Genomic DNA, 4,929 nt, shown 5'->3' on the forward strand with positions numbered 1-4,929 from the left:
CAACTGTAGAATAGAGAGGGAAAATTGAAAATCCTTTTAAAAGCCTTATATTATTAAAAATCAATGTCAAGTATTTTATTTGCTACTAAATAGAAACTGGCAACAGATAAAAATTTTAAATCATTGAGTTTTATTTCCTTGTCGGCCAACAATGAATTCGGTTATCAATCGCGTGAATAAAGGCTTAGCCATTGTTAAAATCTGCTTTAAAAAAACGTTATGCAGTAGGCGTCACTTAATGTGATCAGTTAGGGACAAATACAATTTGATAACAATAACCGACTGATAACAATAACTGAAAAGAATCCAGGATAAATGATTTTTTTTTTTCAATTAAGAAGTATTTATTTTTGCAACTAAAAATTAAAATTACAATGACTTAATTAAATGCAGTTTTAAATTATAGATTACTTAATTTACAGAATGGAAATATCTGAATCAATACAAGGGAAAATTAAAATATACTATTTTTAAACACATACTAGTAATAGGTGAAATAAAATATGACCATTTACTTGTGGATTCGTTGCACTGAAATTCATAAACCACATTTTCAAAGAAAATTCAACTTCATCGTATTTCCCCGCACGGTTTTGCGTGTTGCTTAAATTTTCATTTAGCTTCACTTTGTTTTCAATACCGTCACATTTTTTTAGTCTCTTGCAAAGTAATGGCTGAGAAACGTTTAGTTCTTCTGCAGCATGTCTCTGACTAATCATAGTTAATTGTCAAAGCGTTTTAAAGTGTCAATTTTTTCCTTGACTGTTATATCATTGCACCTTTTCTCCATGACTAAAATGTTTGACCATTTAGAGTGAAGTTTTAATGTAACTGGACAAGGAGGAAAGTTCTTCTGCTTTACTGATAAGACAGGAAATTGTTTTTCTGGAAGCTACATTAATTCTCTTAAAGTGGAAGGAGATCACCACCTTTAACCATGCATGCCCTAAATCCATACGTGCAACATATCTAGTGACTCAATTTTTGCATGTGCAAACCAAAGACATCTTAAGGGGAGTCTGTGGTCACTCAGAACAAACTTTTTGTTGTTTTATTCCTAGAAAAATTTTGCACCGCTATTGAAAAACACAAAATGCCGCACAGAAAGTTAGTCTTGTCAAGTTTTGACTTTGTATTTCTGTTGATTGAGGAATAAAAATGGGGGAAAATTGAAAGTTTATATAAAATGTCCAACTTTTTTTAACGTGTTAAAATGCAAGTGTGCCGGGACTTCGTGATTCTTATGACATTAAGCGAATGATAACATTAACCGTGATCACAATAAGCGGCGCATACTGTAGCTCGAATTCTATGAAACATGAAGTACCAAACACACTCTATCGGACGTGGAAAAAAATTGTCTTTATTTTGGTATTAAATTTTAAAAATTTTAACTATGTTTTCACTGCAAAAATCACGAAAAACGTTTTAGAGATTTTTAATTAATTTCTTAATTAATGTCATCCAAACATCTAACCTAGCTAAGAACATTCTTGATCAACTCTCCTTTCAAACATTTTTTTTTTTTTTCAAAATCGGTCCATCCGTTTAGGTGCCACAGACAGACACACAGATACGCAGACAAGTCAAACTTAAAACCCCCTTTGTGTCGGAGATTAAAAAGAAGACAAGCGAAATAATCATTAAAAAGTTTACTTTACAATGTGAAAGGCTGGGGTTTTGAAACTGTCAACTGTGGTTTTCTTGAATGCTAGAGGGACTTACATTTCACTTTCTTCCCTGTGCTCTCCTTTTTTACTTTCTTCTATATCTAATATATAGAAGAAAGTATTGGATTCGTGCAAATTTTCGAATTTCGAATTTTGACGGATTCGAACGTTTTGAGGTGTGCTGAGTCCATTTCGACTATTTTTGGAAAATGTCTGTCTGTCTGTGTGTGTGTATGTGTGTGTGTATGTGTGTGTATGTGTGTGTGTCACGTCTGTGTGTGACCAGTTTTTTGTGGCCGCTCTACAGCAAAAACTACCGCATGAAATCGAACGAAATTTGGTACACATATGTGCTCCTATGTGAACTTGTGCCCATTGGTTTTTGGCGCGAATTCCTCCAAGGGGGGTGGAGCAATGGGACGTTTTTCGAGTTACGCGGGCTTGCTATTCCTCAGGAAGTAACTGGCGGAATCAAACAAAATTTGGTCCATATGTTGCCATTAACAGGAGCAGGTGCTGATTCAATTTTGGTGTCAATAACTCAAAGGGGGGTTGAGCTATAGAACGTTTTTTGTCGTCAATTGTGACTGCTGTATCTCAAGAAATAACGAACGGAATCAAACAAAAATTTTTTGACAAGTAGCCCTTAGTGGGTATAAGAGCTGATTTTATTTTGGTGTCAACAGCTAAAAAGGGGGTAGCGCAATCGCCCGTTCTTTTTTTCCATTGTGAGTGCCCTATCTCAAGAAGTAATGCTACGTTCTGGTTGAAATTTGGAATATATGTGAATCCATACGTAAACAGGCTTTGGTTCAATTTTGACTCCAATCGCTCCAAGAGGTGTTGATTTTTTTTTTTTTTTGCGAATAAAAATAGCTTTATTAATGCAACAATAAGAAAGATAAATCATAATAGATTGTCGTCTGCGTATTTCTCGTGATTTTAATTGTATGGAAATGATCGGAAATATTATCTCAATGATTTAAAATTTTTAACTGTTGCCATCTTATGTTTGTTAATAAATAAAATATTTGTAATTAATTCAAGTAAGGCTTTTAAAGTAACTTTCAATTTTCGCTCTTTGTTTTGTTTTTACAATAATTCAGACATTGGGATGGTCGTCAAGTTTTTGCATGTGTAATTTTGTTTCTGTTAGGAATATTGCTTCCTCGTCATGCATGGGGAGGGATCAGAAAAAGAAAAATATAGAAGAAAGTTTCGTGATGGCCACAACATACTAGTTTAGTCATGAAGTTCATTTTACTTCTGTTTACTTGTATGAATTATTTTCGTTCTTAAATCCGATTCCTACATTTGGACACCATTCCTACATTTGGAAATATTTCAGATGTGTTTTATTGATCACAATAGAATGTATCACTTAACACTGCTCACTTTAATGAAGATATTTCACTATTTTTCTGTGGTTGTTTACATAAATGTTTTAGTGTTGTAAAAATTTGGTATTATTTTCAATTTTGAAAGGGTTTTTATTTTTTGAGTTACTTTTTATTTAGTACTTTCTTTAACTGCCATTTTTAATGGAGCTTTTTCACATTATGTGTGTTCAGTTCTAATTAGATTTATGAAAAAGATAATCAAGTGTTAAAATCATCGAAGTATTGCTTTTAATAAAACAATATTTGCAAGCATTTGGTAGAAAGGATTAAGTGTGAAATAATGAAAAGCAATATTCAGACATTTTCTCGCTTACTTACATTTCAAAAAAGACAATCTTTATTACATTCTTAGTTCATCTAAAGTACCTGAAGTTGGTTCATGTTTTTAGTTGACTGTCATTCAGCTGTCGGTGAAATTTCATTGTTCATTTTCGACTATTTTGCTTTAAAAAAAGGAAATTGTGTTAAATTTTCTTGAATCTTATTTTCCTATTCAACTATTTTGTCATAATTATTCAAGATTTTTTTTCATGGTGTTTTATAAAAGGGATCATCGTTACTTATTTTTTAAAAAAAGTCTCAAGTTGAAAAAATTATGTTAATTTAATTTTAAATGAAATGAAATTATACTGGTAAATTAACCAACCAGTATTTTTTTTTTTTTTTTAAGTGTAGGATTTTATATACATAAAATTGACTTACTCTATATCAGATTCCTTGCTTTTTATTAACTGTGATGTTGACACTTTCCATGCTTGAAGAAGAAATTCAGCTTGTTGAAAAGAAGGTGGATCTTAAATTGTTGTTGGGAAATGCCTGTTTCTGATATCACATATTGTAATTAGTATTGTTATGTGCTTCTTTTGTAATTTGTTCTTAAAAAAAATCAAAATAAAAGTTTTATAAAAAGTTCTTGAACTTTATTTCTCAAACAGTTTTCTTTGAGTCTGTGCCCTTTGAGGACCGGTCGCTTTTTTTGAGATCACTCATTTATCTTTTCAACCAACTAAAGTCACTGTCAGTTGATTCAAAACAAACTTTTTTTTTTGAAAAAAGGATGGCCTTAAACAAAACAACTGTGCCTCAAAGAATTGAAATGTGCCTAATTAACTTCAATGTTTTTACTTTATTTCTGGTTAGTGGTTGGTGTTTAAAGTGTTATAAAATGTTCAGATGAATTTTAAACTCTTGTTGCACACACCTTTTCAGTTGAAATGAAAAAGAAATTTAACCTAGATACAGGTTGCTCAGTTTTTTTTAAACTAAAGATTATCTAAACATAACCAACAATTGTTGGTTTAGTTCTCAAAATATTAAAATCTGGTGCAGATAACGCTTTTCTTTTGATAGTCTGTACACTAAAAAAAGGTATGGGATGGCTCTGAACACGAAACTAAGTTCCAATGGATAAAGGAACAGGCTTATTTTTAATTTCTTTTTGAAAAGCCAAAGGGCCTGTTTGAAGCCCTTAAGTGATGATTTAAACTTTTTGACATTTTAAAAAGTGCACTTGCAATCTTTTTGACATTTTAAAAAGTGCACTTGCAATATATTTTACAGAATTACTTTTACTTAATACAAAAATTTGAATTCAGAAAAATCTTGATAACCACCAACTAACTTTTATCAAAAAAAAAAAAAAAAATATATATATATATATATATATATATATATATATATCAATTTTTGTAATTCTGATAAAATATTTGCTTTTCTCACTTGTTGTCTATCTAAATGTATCAGTTTATACTACTACTTTGATTTGCAGAGTGTATTGACATAATATAAAGCAAGACTATGATTTAAAATTCGTAACATTTATTCTGTAAACAAAGCCATAAATGTAAAATAAACATTGA

Source organism: Uloborus diversus, chromosome 4, assembly GCF_026930045.1.
Source record: "Uloborus diversus isolate 005 chromosome 4, Udiv.v.3.1, whole genome shotgun sequence".
Taxonomy (NCBI): domain Eukaryota; kingdom Metazoa; phylum Arthropoda; class Arachnida; order Araneae; family Uloboridae; genus Uloborus; species Uloborus diversus.